The 19,615-nt window shown below is 39.9% G+C and overlaps 1 pseudogene; it reads right to left on the reverse strand.

Moving 5' to 3' along the window:
* Nucleotides 1–6,558: 6,558 nt before the first annotated feature.
* On the reverse strand, nt 6,559–19,491 carry LOC138942769 (uncharacterized; annotated as a pseudogene).
* Between the last annotated feature and the right edge of the window lie 124 nt (nt 19,492–19,615).

Below are 19,615 nucleotides of genomic sequence, written 5' to 3' on the forward strand. Positions count from 1 at the left end.
AAACAATTAAAGGTAGGACAGCATATCTTAAAGCTCTACCCCTATCTAAAAATGACGCTGAAACCACGTAGCGAAACTATAATACAGGTCGCTACTGACAAGAACACGATAGGCGTGATAAAGGCAGAAGAAACGATACCAGGAATATTCATAGGTAATTGTCTGGTAGAACCTACGAATTACCTATGTGCAGCCAGCATTATAAATACAACGGATAACACAATCGAAATGCTAATGCCGCAAGTAAATATAGAGGAAATCAAACGAGGCGAAACAGAAGAAATTAACGTAATACGAACGCTAAATAAAGAGGAAGTAATTCCGCGTAGTGAAAAGGTATTACGATTATTACGTACACAACATTTAAATAAAGAAGAAAAGAAAACAATAATGGAAATCTGCCAGGATTTTAGCGACGTGATGCATATCGAAGGAGAACCACTGACATGCACAGATACCGTCGCGCATAAGATTGCAACACAAGCAGATAGCTTACCGGTCAACGTACGGCCTTATCGCCTGCCGGAGAAGCATAAAGAGGAAGTAAATCGACAAGTCCGAGAAATGTTAAGAAATAAAATAATCCGACCAAGCACGAGTCAGTGGAACGCACCGTTATTGGTAGTCCCTAAGAAAGCCGATGCGTCAGGAAAACCGAAATTACGAGTAGTCGTAGATTTCAGAAAATTAAATGATCTAACTATAGGAGATTCATTTCCCCTACCGAATATAACTGATATATTAGATCAGCTGGGAAACGCCAAGTACTTTACAACACTGGATTTAGCATCCGGATACCACCAAATTCCGATGGAAGAAGGCGACAAAGGCAAAACTGCTTTTTCCACACCTCACGGGCATTACGAATACAATAGAATGCCCTTTGGATTAAAAAATGCGCCAGCCACATTTCAAAGGCTAATGAATTCAATACTGATAGGCATACAAGGAATAAAATGCTTGGTATACTTAGATGACATTGTAATCTACGGAGCGAGCTTACAAGATCATAACAAGAGACTCATCGAAGTCCTACGAAGATTGCGAGAAAATAAGCTTAAGCTACAGCCTGATAAATGCGAATTCCTACGAAAAGAAGTGACATATCTAGGTCATATAATTACGGAAAACAGAATATCGCCGGATCCATCTAAACTGGAAGCTGTGAGAAATTTCCCGACGCCTAGAAAAGTAAAAGATATCCAAGCCTTTATAGGATTAGCCGGATATTATAGAAAATTTATTGAAAATTTCTCAAAGATTGCGAAACCACTAACGAAGCTAACGAAAAAGGAAAATAAATTCGAGTGGACTCAGGAACAACAACAAGCATTCGAAATGCTTAAAGAAAAATTAATGACGGCACCCTTATTAAAATATCCAGATTTTGAAAAGGAATTCATAGTAACAACCGATGCATCAGACTATGCAATCGGAGCGATATTATCGCAAGGAAAAATAGGCCAGGATCAACCAATAGCCTATGCCAGTCGAATACTAGCAAAAGCCGAACAAAACTACAATACGACCGAAAAGGAACTATTAGCAATAGTATGGGCCGTTAAACATTTTCGACCGTACTTATACGGGACAAAATTTACGATAGTCACAGACCATAAATCGCTCGTATGGTTATTTAATGTAACCGACCCTGGATCTCGATTAATTAGATGGAGGCTAAAATTAGAAGAATATGATTACGAGATCATACACAAGGCCGGGACAGCGAACAGAAACGCTGATGCACTAAGTCGACACGTGGCGGATATCAACAGCGTCGAGGAGGATGAGAGCCCCGACATGAAGATAACGCGAGAATACACGGAAGACGAGAAGCGACGCATCCTATACGAATATCACGATGCACCTGTGGGAGGGCATCAAGGAAAAGAACGCACGATTAATCGAATTCGCCTAATGCACAACTGGCGAGGATTGACAAAAGATGTCGAAGACTATATAACAAAATGCGAATTTTGTCAAAAAAACAAATTATCGCGAAAATTTAAGGCACCGCTAATAATAACGGACACTGCCGACAAACCTTTTGAAAAATGTGCTTTAGATATCGTAGGTCCACTAACGATTACTAATAATGAAAATAAATATATTTTAACGTTCCAAGATAATCTAACAAAATTTAGTAAAGCAATCCCGATACCGAACCAGGAAGCCGCGACAATCGCAAAAGAATTCGCGACAAAAATAATCTTTGAACACGGTATCCCAGAAAAAATATTAACGGATCAAGGAACAAATTTTTTAAGCGAAATATTTAAAAACACATGTAAATTGTTAAAAATCGAAAAGATTCAAACAACCGCGTATCATCCGGAAAGCAACGGAGCGCTAGAACGATCTCACCGAACGCTAGCCGAATACCTCCGACATTATATAAATGCCGATCAAACGGATTGGGACGAATGGATTCCCTACGCGATGTTTACGTATAATACAACACCGCACACGGCGACAGGGTTCACACCTTTCGAATTAATTTACGGGCACCGGGCAACATTACCGACGACATTGTCGCAACCGCCTAAGCCTACGTATACATACGATGATTACGCGCAAGAATTAAAAGAAAAATTACGCGCCACACAGCAAGTCGCAAAAGAGCATCTAAGAAATGAAAAAATAAAAACCAAAGAAAACTATGATAAAAAGACGAAAGAAATTAAACTTAAGGTAGGAGAAAAAGTCCTCTTGTACGACGAAACAGTTCGCCGAGGACGATCAAAGAAATTGGACTCCCTATGGACCGGACCCTACACAATAATCGAAAAGAATTCGGAAGTGAACTACACGATAAAAAGGGGAAGGAAAACCATACGCGTCCACATAAACCGACTGAAACCGTTCATCGAAAATTAAGGAAGATAAGATAAGAAAATAGGATAAGAAAAAGAAAAACGCATGAATAAAATAAAAATAGAGTAGATGATAAAGGAAACAAAAAAAAAACAAAAAAAATTAAAGAAGTTCCTACCTTAATGTCCTCCACGACCACGTCCAGCACCGCGACCCAAATTCCACTCCCGCATAGCCTGAAGGAGGGCCTGACCACGACCCGCAGGACGAGACTCAGGGTTAAGGAAACGACCGCGACCCACAAATCGAGGCGCCGGATCCAGACGGAACGCGAGTCCGCGACCTCGATTGATATGGGGCGGCGGCGCGTCCACAGGCACTTCCGGCACAAACGCAACGTCACGATCGACCACCAAATCTGGAAGACCCAGCAAGTCGACCTCGCGAACAAGCGCGGGCGCCGAGAGTTGATCGCGAAAGGAGCGAGCAAAATGGTCGTGCTCCTCCGGATCCTGCCACGCGCGACGTTCGTTATCGTACACCGAATCCTGCCTCACAGCAAAACGAAGCTCACTCGAATTCGGAGCCATGAAAACATAATAAAACAGCGCGAGAGAAAATAAAACGGAAACGCTCAAGACAAGACGACGTCGAAAGACAGACTGAATAAAAGAATGAATAAATAGCATGGAGAGGGCTAGACAAAAGCAAAAGTAGCTGCATATGCATCCAGAGAAAAAAGGAAGTGTACCGCATGATTCTAAGAAATATTATAATATAATACAGAGTTTCTATTACAGGAGTCTGATTACATGGAGCACCTGCAAGGAAACCAAACCCGATACCCAAGGAGAAATAAAAGAATTTAAATATGAGCCGGGTATCTACTTCGAAAAAATGGGCAAGATAAGCCAAATCGAATCCACATGGAAAATGGTGATAAAACTAGACATCGCCGCAATGGACCATCGACATGAACAATTAAAAAACTATATGGCACAGACGAGAGCTCTATGCTACGATAAACTATTGCAAATAAAAATGAAAGAAACCTGTCACAACCTGCTACAGATAGCAGAAAAGAACAGAGAACAAGCAGAAAAACTGCTGAAACGTCTGAAAATCGCGTATCAAGCACCTAAGAAGACAAAACGAGGGTTAATCGACGGTCTAGGAACGATAGCCAAAACACTCTTCGGCACAATGGACGCAGACGACGAAAAAATTATAAAAGAGCAATTAAATCTCATGCAAAGAAATCAGCAAACGCTGCAACACGCGATGAAAAATCAGATTAAAATATTAAACGCAACAATTGCACATGTGGATAATGTTGAGAAAATTCTGCAAGAAAATGAAGAACAATTTCTAAATATAACAGAGAAGATGCGACAAGCCTGGATACAAGCAGAAGTCGGATATGGACAACGAGAAGATCTCGACGAACACTTTATAATATTAAATGCCATAATAAAAGACCTAACAAACGATCTCACGGACATTATCGCGCATCTAACCAACGCGAAAGGAGGAGTAATCGATATAAGATTACTACCCATAGAAAGCATCCTAGAGAACCTCAAGGAAACAGCATCACAAATACCGCAGGGAACACACTTCCCATTTCAAATATCCGCAGAAAATTGGAGAACTATCGAAAAGTTCTTAACAATTAGCGCCTATTACGATAATACAAATATATTTACGATTATAAAGATTCCGCTAATCACATACCCCGAGTATGAAATAATAAAGGCAATCCCTCTACCTACGCACAAATATAACAATACATTTATATTTATAGAGGTAAATCAACCACTAATAGCGATAGACGTAGATAGCCGAACATATTTTACGCCTGACGAAAACGATCTAAATAAATGCGTGCGAAACGATGACCAATACGTTTGCGAACAGAATTATCCCGTACATCATTTAGACGAAGGAGCGCTATGCGAAGTACAAGCATATGTACAATTAGAAACATACACAAACAATTGTAATATTCGACACATACACACGAATACAACAATATGGATAGCGCTGAGTAATGCGAACTCATGGTTATACTCTACACGAGCAAACCAACCGATCGAAATAACGTGCAAAAACGACGCAACGCGAAAAATAGAAATAAAAGGAAGCGGACAAATCACATTAAAAGAAAAATGTAAACTAACAACACAAGACGTCATAATACGGACAAAAAAGCCCGCGATAATAACGATCGTACAGACAAAGCTACCAGACTACAATCTTACGATAACACACAACGAACGAAACGAAAAAACATTGGACAAAATTAGACCGATAAAATTGCGAAAAGTCATTAGAAACCCGACAGAATTAAGGGACCTAAGCGAAAGACTTGACGACACAAACGAAGACTTAAATAATAGTTATTTCCCTACTAACGGACACATTATATATCCCGTAGCTTCAAGTTGCACAGGAATAACAATAATAATAATAATTACCATAATAGCAATTATATACGCTAAGAAAAAATGTAAGACGGAAAAGAAAAAATTATCAGAAACTAACATAAATCCGATGTGCAAACCGAAAATAATTCAAGAGCACATCTACGGCACCGCAAGCGGATCGAATAGAACAGCTGAGATAGAAACCGACACCGCGATAACTAACACTGCAATGTTATATTAAAATAAAGTAAATATAAGAAACAATTGTAAAATGCGAAAAATGTATACCGAAAAAATATGTAGACGAAAATTCACGTATAGTTAATTTTCTTTTTCCAAAGGGGGAGGGATGTCGTAACCCGACCAATTTCTTAATATATTAAAGAATAAAACAATAAAGTTAAACAGAAAAGTGTAAGAAAGAGCTGAGTAAAGCAAAGCATTAAAATTAGAAAAGAGATCAAGGAAAGATAATTAAGAAAGAGCAAAGTAATAAAAGGATATTAATAAAATAAAAGTAAGATACGTGACTAAAGAGAAGGAAGTCACGGTCAAGTTCTCGGAAGCTGAGTAAGCAGCTGACGAGACAGACTGACAAGCGGAGCACGAGACATGCTCCGGTCAGGGACACCACACTCCTCCCCAATCAACGACCTAATTAATTAAGAGATATAATAAGCGCGAGATGCACCTCGCGAGCGGAAGAAAAAGAGACGACTCGCGAGAGACGACTCGCAGACTACTCGCTCGCTCAATATTATCGAAGTACCGTACGTATCGCGCCCGACTATTATAATCGCGAATAAGTGAAAGTGTATTAAATCTTGCAAAATATACTAAATTATACCTAACGTCCGGGAGTGTCTTATTTCGAGCGTGGATCCTAATCCTTTGGGCGTACAAATCCCAAAAGACCTCTTCCTTAGCGGCTAGAGGCACAACACCTGATACATATATATATATATATAATTTAAATATATTATATTATATATATAAATTTTTTTGATTGTGTAGATAAATGTTTATATATGTAATAGATTTATAATAATATATTTTTACAATATTCTAAATATTGCAAATATAGAATGGACCCCTCCATCGTCCATTCCCGTGAGAACGCAACCAATATACAATTTTTGTCGTCTCTCCGATTATGATTTGCAATCGAGTTATGATTTTACGAGTATCACGATACATTTTTTGAATCCAGTAATAATCTTTTTTTTTTTTTAGTCACGATGGGGAAATCTTCCCTGAGTTCCCTGAGATACCCTGAGTTCTCGAGGAAGGACCCAGGGTTATGTCAGACTCCTACTGACTAAAACCCCACCGGGTGATCTTCCCGGTTACTTGATCCCCCCCCCCGGGAAACTGGCTTCTGCACTATTTCTTGGGAGGGAGCGGGTGGTCCTAAACACATTGGAAAATGCAGCAGTTTATTACCTTCTACGATTTTAAAGAAGTGTTCTTTCATGCATTTTACATTCTTGGAGTATTTTTGTTCACAAGGATTGCCTCCTAAAGCTATAGTTGTGGCAAAAGCTGTAGCATAAATCCCACAACTTATGCCATCAGGTTGTGTTTGAACTTTTTCAAAAATAATGTTATCTTGCTTTATTGTAGGATAACATAGATGTATATAGTTTTTCTCCTTAGCTACCAACTTATCGTATGTACAGCCGGGTAGGCTATCATATATGCAAAGTTTGGTGCCATTAAAGAAAATACATCGCCAGTGATCACTACAATTCCCTCCAATGATTTGTAAGCTTTTGTTACTATCACTGGCTGCAATCATATGAGGGAACTCCAGATATTGGACACTTTGCGTTTCAAAGTCGGAAGTTTCTCTTACGACGCGTAAAAATCGATCTAATGATTCGTCGCTTATTTTGCTATCTATAGGCAAAATATTATCCTTCATGAGAAAGAAGCAATCAAATTTAAAATTTTCTCATGTCTCTCCATATCGTCTTTCGTAATATCATGTTTGTTATTTGAATAACTAACTGTGATACAATCATCATCTTGCTCTATATCCATAGCAGCAGCAATAGCAGTATTTGCTGCTTCTATAGGCAAAACATTAGATTTAAATCGCTTTCTTTTCTCGAGAAAATCATTTTCTATTATATTTTGTCGAATATTTTTTCGGCTAATTATTTCTTTAGCTGCTTTTTCTTTAACTTCTGTTATATATAACGGATCTCTGATTGGCATATGCCTATTATGCCGACTATCCACGATTTCTGGAAGCATGCATCCGTAGTAGAAACGTGTTAGAAAAGGCAGCATTTCATTTTTCCAGAACTCATTGTCTGTATTAATGTGCAATATTTTTATGCTTTTTGGCCTCCAAACAGCAAAAATGCAATATTCTCGCTTTGTTATGTTCAATTGGCCTTGAACTTGATAAAAATATCGGTGATTCCGATTCATTTTATGTGGATCTTTTTTTATCAAAGATACCTTTTAAAAAAGGCAATGTCTTTATGGCTTCTTCTGCTGTCAAATGCTCAGCCGACAGAGGACATTTAATTTCCACAAGATCATTTTTTCCAATAAGTCCGTCAGGGAAAGCACCCAAGAATGGATTTTCAACGAACAATCCGCAAGGTTTTATTTCTTTATTTAATTTCATGGCCAATTCTTTCCTTGCTACATATTCCTTATCACGACCATATTTCATGGCTTCGGTATCAATAGACGGAGGATATAAAATGTTTTTTACAGTCGATGCGCAAGACATTGTCAGTCTCATGCGACATACAGTTCTAAAATTGGATGCTGTTTCACATCTCAATGATAACCATAATTCGGACTTATATTGATTTCTGGTCTCGAATTCAATTGTTTGCCAATTTTTTTCATTTTCGAACAACTTTTCTATATGACTTAGTCGCAGTTGCTCGAATATATCGGATGGGTGAGACAGCCTTTGCGACTGCGGACCGTAATTACGATCTGTTGCTGATTCTTGTTTGAATTTTCTTTGCCTTCCCTACACTTCTCGAGATTCTCTGGTTTTTGCAACTTTTATTTGTCGTCGCTTTTCCAGATTCTCGACAATAGGCGGAACAGTCTTACTCATGCTTTGATGTAATTGTGTAAGTACTTGTTGCGTATTATATTGAACAACTGCTCCTGCAATTTTAGCATCGTAGGAGCCTCGTTTATCAAAATTGTTATAGCCCGAGAAGGCTATATACGAATTATTAGATACATATTATTTTAAAGAGATATTATTTTATACAATAAGATATTGCTCAACGTGTAACGCGAATACAGATCACGTTACGAACGTTGACCGAACGAAGCGCTGACAACGCGAGCCACGCGCGAAGCCCGAGCGACCGCGCAATCACCCATTACGAAAACGCGGAAACCAAGGCACGCGGAATAAAGATGTTGCGAAAATGCAACGTAGAAGTCCTACCGAAAAGCAGAAAGGAAATTGCGAAAATGCAAGCAAAGAAGTCCTACTTAGAACTCCTTAGCTTGCATCCGGATCTTGCCGCAAAATCGAGCGACACGACGCATGGTCTTGTCGCTAAACGATCCCCTCCTGGGAAACCAAGGGGAGTTAATAAAAAGGCCCACCGCTAACGAACGGCGGGCAGTCTTTACCATTAATATTACGCGGGCAGTCTTTACCATAAATATTACGCGGGCAGTCTTGATCATTAATTAATATTACGCGGGCAATCTTTATTCCTTTACGCGAGTAATATCTCTAGCAACCGCGAGTGTCAAAACGAATATCAATAATTATTTTAATATTAAATAGCCACGCAGTCGGCAGAAATATACACGAAGAAGCGAGAGGCGAGTCTCGAGACCGAAACTCTATTCTAGACACGCGCACGTTAAGATAACCGTTATCGTGATACGCGACGCGAGCGAAAGTGCGGGAACATTGTAAATAAACCAAACCACAAATAAATCTGATATTAATCTATTTATTTAATGTGGAAAGTGTCCGAATTATTTAAATAAAGTTCTCAGGCGGAGCCCGAATTCCCAAATTCCTTCCGGCAAACGATCCCAACTACCGTGCCTCTCCGGAGGCACAACATAATTTGGTGGCAGCGGTGGGATCTGCCGAGGCATCGCCAGAACTAAGCAAGACCTGCAAAAGACACGGTTGTGTTAAAAAGCGGGCACGCCAACAATCAATTCAATTGAAGTTGACGGACGGAAGCAGCAGCTAAGCCTTCCCCAAGACCTGCAAAGCACCCAGAGTGTAAACAGGACAGGCACGCCAGCACACGTAAAACGTAAGCTGACGGAAACTACAATCAACGGAAGACACCGCAAGGACAACAGAACGAGCATCGCCACAACAGCTGTAGCAGAAACGTGAGCCGCCAAGCATCGCGACCTACGATAACTCTACAGACAACGCACCGACGCCGGACAACGACCGCCGTACGACGAGCATCGTCAGCCGTATCAGCCGCCGAGCGAAGGACTGCAGCGTCAGCAACCTACTGACACAGCGAGCGATCATGCGAGCCGTTATACTATTGTAAGTCCGAAAAAATTTAATAAATATAATAGCGTGAATGTCGGAAGGTTCTAATATACCGAAACCGATAGCGAACCGATCGTGGTTACTGAGTGAACCAGCCCGACGAGCGATTAAATTAAGTTTAGCACCGCGAGAAAATTCTTATAACGTGCGAAAAAACTTAGAAACTCAATACTCGAGCGAAAGCGAGCCCGAGTTACCGGAAAACGTCGTCATAGAACGCGAATTTCCGTTTAACAATTTTGACGAAAGCCTATTCCCGCGTAATACGACTGACCCCACTGACGACACTCAACGCGAGACTAGACGTACGCGACCGTATATTAGTAGAACTCCAAGTAGAGTATCCCTACGGCGCGAATTTTCATTAACTTCCTACGAAAGCGATCTATTCGATCCGGAAGAAATTTATAGCCAACAAGAAAGTAATATGGCCGAATCGCGAAATCCGCAAGAAAATACTCCCGCGAACCCGCCACAAAGCGCGGTAGACGAGGAAATAGAAAGAATGCGACGATCCATTCACCAAATGGATCGAAATATAGCGGAGGCTGATCACACACCGCCCCACGAGAGAAACCGCGAAGAAAGAGGCGACGCGCACCTTCTCGAAATATTAAATGAAATACGCACGGAAGTAAAATCATTAAACAGGCGAGTAACGCGAGTAGAAGACGCGATTATGGAATTACCACGTCACGGATATAACCGCTCAGAAGACGGTAACGACGCGTTTAATGGAATATACGGACGAACCGCACGCGACATCAGAAGTCGACGAAGCACCGCTCCGAATTACTTACCGTTAAAGGAAGCAAGAGCAATGATTCCCGAATTTGACGGAACATCGCGACATAAGTTATTAGAATTTTTAAATGCATGCACGTACGCCGTTCAAGACATACATCCCGCGGATGAAGAATCATTAATCCGAGCAATATTATTTACAAAACTGAAAGGAAAAGCCATGCAGGATTTCGAGACACGAAATATTCAGACGTTCGCCGAATTAAAACAACAACTCGAGACTTGTTATCAGTCTAAACAAAGTACTACGCACTTACAAATTGAGTTCAATTCCTTAAAACAAAAGCCGAATGAAACTGCGCACGCTTTCGGACAACGTGTTGATTTACTCGCGATGAAATTATATGATTCGATGATCGAAGGAAAGGAGCATTCCGCAACCTCAAAACGCACGATTCAACAAACAATCCAAGAGCAGGCGTTAATAAATTTCCAAATCGGGTTACACGACGAATTACAAGTGCTCGTACGCGCGCAGCGATATACGACGCTCCAAGAAGCGATAACGGGCGCGAGCGCCGAAGAAAAACTCAGACCGGGAACCGCGAGAACAAGTAGTTTTGCTAATAAAAATAAAACCGAATTTAGTTACTCGCGAAATAGTCGAAATCCGACATCGCAATGCTTTAAATGCGGAAAAAACGGACATTTCGGACGCGATTGCCGTAGCAGCCGATACGCGCTCCCGAAGCCGGAAAAACCCTCGCGAATAAACGCGATAAATAAATACTGCTCGCATTGCAAAAGAACAGGACACAGCCGCGACGAATGCTGGAGTCTAAAAGGGAAACCGAAAAACAATACAAATAAACTAAAAGTCGGAAATCAGCAAAAAACGCGCGACGAAAATATACGCGCTCGAAAGAAACCGCGACAACAAAACCGAAACGCCGATAGCGCAAGTAGCAGCAGCGAAGACGAGCAGGAAGAAGCGAGAAAGAGACAACCGCGACCTGCATCTGAGTATCGCGTTACGCATATTAAAGATATGCCACGCGCGAAGAAAAAGACGGACTTATTGCTAATAACATTACCAATGCGACAAGTGAAAAACGAAAAAATACAGATGTTGTACGATTCAGGATCGACCATCTCACTAATAAAATTGAAACATTTAAAGGACGACGCATTGATACACGAAGATAAAATCGCGCTCACTGGTATAACCGGACATAAAATACATACCATCGGAAAAATGCACGCCACAATCAAGATAGGAAACCATAAGGTAAAACATGCATTTTACGTGGTAAAGGACGACATTCCGATCGAATATGAAGGAATACTAGGAATTGATTTCCTTCGACAACATTCGGTATCTTGCGATTATAATAAAAGTCAATTAAAAATAGGAAACGCCGTACTAAAATTCCATTCGCTTAACAAAACGATTCTAAAACCGCGCAGCGAGACCATCGTAAAAGCGACAACAAATCAAAATCGAATAGGAATAGTACGAGCAGAAGAAACAGCTCCAGGAATTTACCTTGGAAACTGCTTAGTAGAACCTAAAGATTACACGTGTCCCGTTAGTATTATAAATACAACCGATATGGAAGTCGAGATACAGACGCCGAACGTCACCCTCGAAAACATAGAACGCGAGATCGAGTCTAAAATACATACGGTGGAAACAAGAAAAAATTTTAAGTATACTAACTCGAGACACGGACAAATATGACAACTACTACGCACGCAACATTTAAATACGGAAGAAAAACAGGCACTCCTACGGATATGCGAAGAATATTACGATACATTTCAGTTGGACGGAGAACCACTGACGTGCACCGCGACGGTAGAGCACGAGATAAACACGCGCGCCGACACCTCGCCGGTGAACACGAGACCGTATCGCCTTCCCGAAAAGCACAAAACGGAAGTAAATAAACAAGTGCAAGAAATGCTAAAAAATGGCATAATCCGAACAAGCGCGAGTCAATGGAACGCACCCTTATTGGTGGTACCAAAAAAGGCCGACGCATCCGGAAAACCTAAGCTCCGAGTAGTAGTAGATTTTCGGAAGCTAAACGATTTAACAATAGGCGATTCATTTCCACTGCCCAATATCACCGATATACTGGACCAGCTAGGAAACGCTAAATATTTTACTACACTAGACTTAGCGTCAGGATATCACCAGATATCGATGGCTGAGCAAGATAAACAAAAGACAGCTTTTTCAACGCCCTACGGACACTATGAATTTAATAGAATGCCGTTTGGATTGAAAAATGCGCCAGCAACATTCCAGAGATTGATGAATTCAATTCTAACAGGAATGCAAGGACTTAAATGTCTAGTTTATTTAGACGACATCGTCATATACGGATCAAGCCTAGAGGACCACAATAGAAGACTCAAGGAAGTACTACAGAGACTCCGAGAAAATAATCTAAAATTGCAACCAGATAAATGCGAGTTTTTGCGCAAAGAAGTAATTTATCTATGTCACATTATTTCGGAGAATGGAATATCTCCGGACCCGTCAAAGCTAACCGCGATAAAAGAATTTCCGACGCCGAAGAAAGTAAAAGATATACAATCTTTCATAGGACTAGCCGGATACTACAGAAAATTCATAGAGGATTTTTCAAAAATAGCCAAGCCACTGACGAAACTAACGAAGAAAACGGAAAAATTCGAGTGGACTATGGAACAGCAAAATGCTTTCGAAATACTAAAAGAAAGATTAATGACAGCGCCAGTGCTAACGTATCCAGATTTCAACCAAGAATTCATAGTGACCACTGATGCTTCCGACTATGCAATCGGAGCAGTATTGTCACAAGGAAAAGTAGGTAATGACCGACCAATTGCTTACGCCAGCAGAGTTTTATCGCGGGCGGAGCAGAATTACAATACAACCGAGAAAGAATTATTAGCGATTGTATGGGCTGTAAAACATTTTAGGCCATACGTATATGGTACGAAATTCAAAATCGTAACCGATCACAAACCATTAATCTGGTTATTTAATGTGAATGATCCCGGATCGAGATTAATCCGATGGAGATTAAAACTCGAAGAATATGATTATGAAATCATTCATAAGGCCGGACGAGCGAACGCGAACGCCGATGCACTGAGCCGCAATGTAACAAGAGAAGCGCATAAAACAGAAGAGGAAGAACGAGAAATCCTCGCAATAGAAGAAGAAACAAACTCCGACGAAGAAAAAATATACACAGAGGAAGACAAGAAACAGATATTATATGAATATCATGATGCACCCACAGGAGGACATCAAGGAGTTGAACGAACGATAAAAAGAATCCGCCTAAATTATAATTGGCCAGGAATAACGAAAGATGTAGAAAAATACATCGCAAAATGCGAATTGTGCCAGAAAAATAAATTATCGCGAAAAAACAAAGTACCGTTAATAATTACGGATACGCCTACTAAACCTTTCGAAAAATGCGCGTTAGATATTGTAGGACCGTTAACAGTTACAACAAACGGAAATAAATATCTCTTAACATTCCAAGACAATTTAACGAAATTCAGCAAAGCGATACCGATTCCAAACCAAGAAGCGAACACGGTCAGTAAGGAATTCGTTACAAAAATTGTACTTGAACACGGAATACCGGAAAAAATTTTAACGGATCAAGGCACAAATTTCCTCAGCGAAATATTCAAAAATACATGTAAATTACTAAAAATAAATAAAATACAGACAACTGCCTATCATCCGGAAAGTAATGGCGCGTTAGAACGATCGCATCGAACATTAGCGGAATATTTAAGACACTACATAAACGAAGACCAGACAGACTGGGACGAATGGATACCGTTCGCAATGTTTACGTATAACACGACGCCACATACAGCTACGGGGTATACACCCTTCGAATTAGTGTACGGGCACCAAGCGGATCTACCTACGTCACTGACGAGACCGCCTAAACCAACATACAATTACGACGATTACGCGCAAGAATTGAAAGAAAGATTAAGGGCAACGAGTCAGCTCGCAAAAGAGCATATTAAAGAAGAAAAAATTAAAGCCAAAAAACAGTACGACAAAGGTACTAGAGAAATCAAATTTAAAGTCGGAGACAAGGTATTAGTACACGACGAGACGCTCCGACGCGGACGATCTAAGAAACTTGAATCCCTATGGACCGGACCGTACGTAATAATCGAGAAAAATTCGGACGTGAATTATACAATTAAGAAAGGAAGAAAAGCGGTTCGCATGCATACAAATAAATTAAAACAATTTATAGAAAATTAGAATAAGAACTTACTTATTCGTTACTGGAACGACCGCATCCGCTCCAAAGCGCGACGCATTTGTTCAATAGGACGGAGATGGTCGCGAAAAACGCGCCCTCGAAGGCGTACCGGCACCTCCAGCCAAAGTCGACGCAACAGCGAAATGAACCCATCAGGAGGTTCATAACTAGGAACCAAAAAGGAACCGTCGTACCCATCGTCAACCATATCCATATCGGTCTGAGGCACAATAACCAACACCGCACCCTCACCAGTCTCGTCAATCTCGCCCTCCAAGGAAGGCAGATAACGCGAACGATTGACTAAATTTGCGCACACCATGTTAGTCGGATACTCAGTAAACCGCGACTGAATAAAAAACTAACCGACGCTAAAAGCTAGCAAGAAGAAAGCTGAAACTCATAAAATGAGAGCCGATAAGACGGTTATATGAAACATTTTAATATAAAATTGCAGGATACTCGTCAGCTGGAACAGCCGACAGGCCGAGAGTCGCACGGGGCAACATGAAACGGATTCACCTTACCAAATCCAAGAATTCCTACATAACCCCGGCATATATTTCGAGAAAATCGGGCAACTACAGCAAGCAACAAAAACGTGGAAATTAGTTATTAAATTAGAGATAACAACGCTAAACGACAAAGCATGGCAAATAAACCAATACATCCAACAAACCAACGAGATGTGCGAACAAATAAAACCAGAATTCCACCATAAACGTACTTGCGACAATTTAGAGGAAATCGTAAAAAACGAATCGAAACAATTAACAAAGTTAATGACTCTAATAAATACGCTATATAAGACACGGACGAACGGACGTAGAGGTCTCATCGACGGAATAGGCGGAATAGCGAAAACATTGTTCGGTACAATGGACGCGAATGATAGGGAATTAATAAACGAACAATTAAATCTCCTACAAAATAACCAGCAAACCATTCAACATGTCGCGAAAAATCAAATAAAAATCTTAAATAGTACGATAGTACACCTAGATAAACTAGAAAATATATTAGACCATAACGGTAAATTATTAAATCATTATGTTCGAGAATATAGTAACCGCGAAGAAATAACCGAACATTTTACGGTAATCATCGCGATGATAACAGATTTAATTCGGGATGCGAAAGATGTAATAGAATATCTTACGTATGTACGCAAGGGCATTATGCACCCCGTACTAACACCTATTAGCGACATTATAACACATTTAAAAGAAGCAGCTATCCAATTACCTCACGGTTTATATTTCCCTTTCGAAATTCGAAACGACGAATGGCTAGCACTAGAAGAATATATTAAAATAACTGCATACCGTGAAGGATCAATCATATTTACTGTATTGCGATTCCCACTAATCTCACAACCAGTATACGATATAATAAAGGTAACCCCATTACCTACGTACGATCATAAAAATATATTTACGCACGCGGAAATAAATCACGAAATAATCGTAGTTAATAGAGAAGGATTAACGTATATCATAATAACGGAGGACGACTTAAAAAAGTGTATCCAAATAAATTCCAGATACATATCTGAGAAAACCCAACCAATACACCGTATCAACTCAAACGCGCCGTGCGAAATACAAATGTACTTGCAACCACAAAACCAAAACGAGGCTTGCAAACGTAAACATGTAATTGCGACAGAAACAATATGGATATCGTTGCAACAACCACTTACTTGGCTATACTCAACTGTACGCGAACAATCAATAATAATTCAATGCGAAAATTATAACGAGATTAGAAAAGTAATTAAAGGAACAGGGCAAATTACCCTCCAAAATAAATGTAAATTAATAACAACAGAAATGACGATCCAATCAAAAGAAGTCATACAAGGTAACGAAATAGAAACGTATTTACCGGAAATTAATATTACATTTTTACGAGACAATACAGACATACTAGACACGAAACAACAGAATATCGTACAGCATTCAGAATTAACAGAATTAAGAAATAAATTGAAAGATATAAACAATGATTTACAGGACAATAATGACAAATTCTTTACGAAAAAACAATTCGTATATCCTATGGCGACGAGTGGAATAACCACAATAATTATAATAATATTAATAATTTATATAATTGTAAAAAATAAAAAGAAATATACAAAACGACCGTCAGACAGGATATACGAAGAAGACGAACCACGTATGTCCTACAGATTCCCAAAACCCATACTAAAACGAAGTCTAAGTACACGATTTTAGATAAGTATAGGAATAATAAGAAACGATTATATCTCATATTGTATACGGGAAAAATGTTGTACATTAGAATAAGAAAAAATAATTTTTAAAATAAGTGTGTTTTGCGAAAAACGTCACTTTTACACCTCCGTTTTTCTTTTTTTACGGGGGAGGGATGTTATAGCCCGAGAAGGCTATATACGAATTATTAGATACATATTATTTTAAAGAGATATTATTTTATACAATAAGATATTGCTCAACGTGTAACGCGAATACAGATCACGTTACGAACGTTGACCGAACGAAGCGCTGACAACGCGAGCCACGCGCGAAGCCCGAGCGACCGCGCAATCACCCATTACGAAAACGCGGAAACCAAGGCACGCGGAATAAAGATGTTGCGAAAATGCAACGTAGAAGTCCTACCGAAAAGCAGAAAGGAAATTGCGAAAATGCAAGCAAAGAAGTCCTACTTAGAACTCCTTAGCTTGCATCCGGATCTTGCCGCAAAATCGAGCGACACGACGCATGGTCTTGTCGCTAAACGATCCCCTCCTGGGAAACCAAGGGGAGTTAATAAAAAGGCCCACCGCTAACGAACGGCGGGCAGTCTTTACCATTAATATTACGCGGGCAGTCTTTACCATAAATATTACGCGGGCAGTCTTGATCATTAATTAATATTACGCGGGCAATCTTTATTCCTTTACGCGAGTAATATCTCTAGCAACCGCGAGTGTCAAAACGAATATCAATAATTATTTTAATATTAAATAGCCACGCAGTCGGCAGAAATATACACGAAGAAGCGAGAGGCGAGTCTCGAGACCGAAACTCGATTCTAGACACGCGCACGTTAAGATAACCGTTATCGTGATACGCGACGCGAGCGAAAGTGCGGGAACATTGTAAATAAACCAAACCACAAATAAATCTGATATTAATCTATTTATTTAATGTGGAAAGTGTCCGAATTATTTAAATAAAGTTCTCAGGCGGAGCCCGAATTCCCAAATTCCTTCCGGCAAACGATCCCAACTACCGTGCCTCTCCGGAGGCACAACAAAATTAATACGTTTTCCGCCAATTTCTTTGCAGATTATCGAATTGAACGATTCTGCAGGGTTATTTGTTAAATTTAACAATAAGCTCTCGGAGTAAGCGCTGAGATACATGACAGCAGTCTCTATTTTTGGATAGAAACCATGTAATTTTAGAAACGGTACATAATTTTTCTTTATCTCATTGCAATTCTCTTTGCATATACCGCGTGTTTCACATCGCTTATGTTCGCCAAAAATATGACTAGGAATATTCAAAATATCTTTCTGCAATTCCATAGTCAGACAATGTAGAGGTTGCCTTTCTTTTCTTTGTCGAGCGGCTGACTCTATTACCTCTTTTCGTATTTTTAAAATGTTACTTTTTACAACATTTCGCACCTGTACAAAGCCACGCTGTCTACGCATTTTTGGCTGAGTCATCTCTGCCGCACCTCTCAGCTTTTTGCACAAGTTGCGAAGCAAATGATTAGTGCATTCAATTTTTTTGACAGTCACCATATGTTCACGGTATGGTTTGTTATCAACAATGGCCTGATATACGCTACTGTCACCATCGGCAACAACTGTTTTATATATCAGTCCACGCATTTCGAGGCTACATTTAAAACCTTCTACGATGGCATCGCTTTCCATGCCTGTAGAGCTTGCATTGCGATCAAAATTTTTATAACATTTGTGAGCTCATGGTTCGATACCTTTCTGCTTTGCTACATCACATAGCGTGCAATTATTGCGGATACCGACGAAGAGAATCTTTCCGGTGCAGTAACCAATTATGGCTTCAATACCGGAAAGAGAGTCGTAGGCATTGCCATACGATCTTTTCATCCAATTACCATCCGCTACGACTGTTATGTACGGAATACCGTTTATAACTTTATTTCTCTCGAGAGCGAGTTGCTTTTCAACTTCGCCAGCCATTTTCATCTCTTCCATGGCCATTTTTTTAAAGTCATCGACTAAATTTTCCCTATATTTGATATAGGTTGGCTCGGACATGCAAGGAATATTTATGGCTGCACACAACTCTTCGAGCTGGGCATAACCAATTCCCATTGTAACAGTTCCTACTACAGCAGCCGTATTAGTGTCCATTGTTTCCGGCTCTGTGGGTTCTGACCAGATGTTGGCTTCATATTTGCACATTTGACATTTGAAGAACAACTGAGTCATTAACCCACGGCGATGAGAATTTATGAGTTTCCAATCTTTAAATTGGCACTCTATTCTTTGCATATGATTATCAAAGGTTCTGTGGATTTCATTCCACAGAAAACCAATATCGACAATGCGACGGCCTTCAGGCAAACTTTCTTGAATACAAGAAGCGTCTAGAAGGGCTTTATTATCGATAACAAGATTATTGTTATCATCGCAATTGTTAACATTCCCATCAAACATACCTTTATTTGACGTTGGCTTCAGGCACTGCATTACTTGGGTAATATTTTCTGAATCCATCTTATTGTGTATTAAACCCACTGATTTATAACAAGTAATAGATTTG

The sequence above is a fragment of the Polyergus mexicanus genome, unplaced genomic scaffold (assembly GCF_030449975.1).
Source record: "Polyergus mexicanus isolate NDT 795.1 unplaced genomic scaffold, iyPolMexi1.0 SCAF_23, whole genome shotgun sequence".
NCBI classification, from domain to species: Eukaryota; Metazoa; Arthropoda; class Insecta; order Hymenoptera; family Formicidae; genus Polyergus; species Polyergus mexicanus.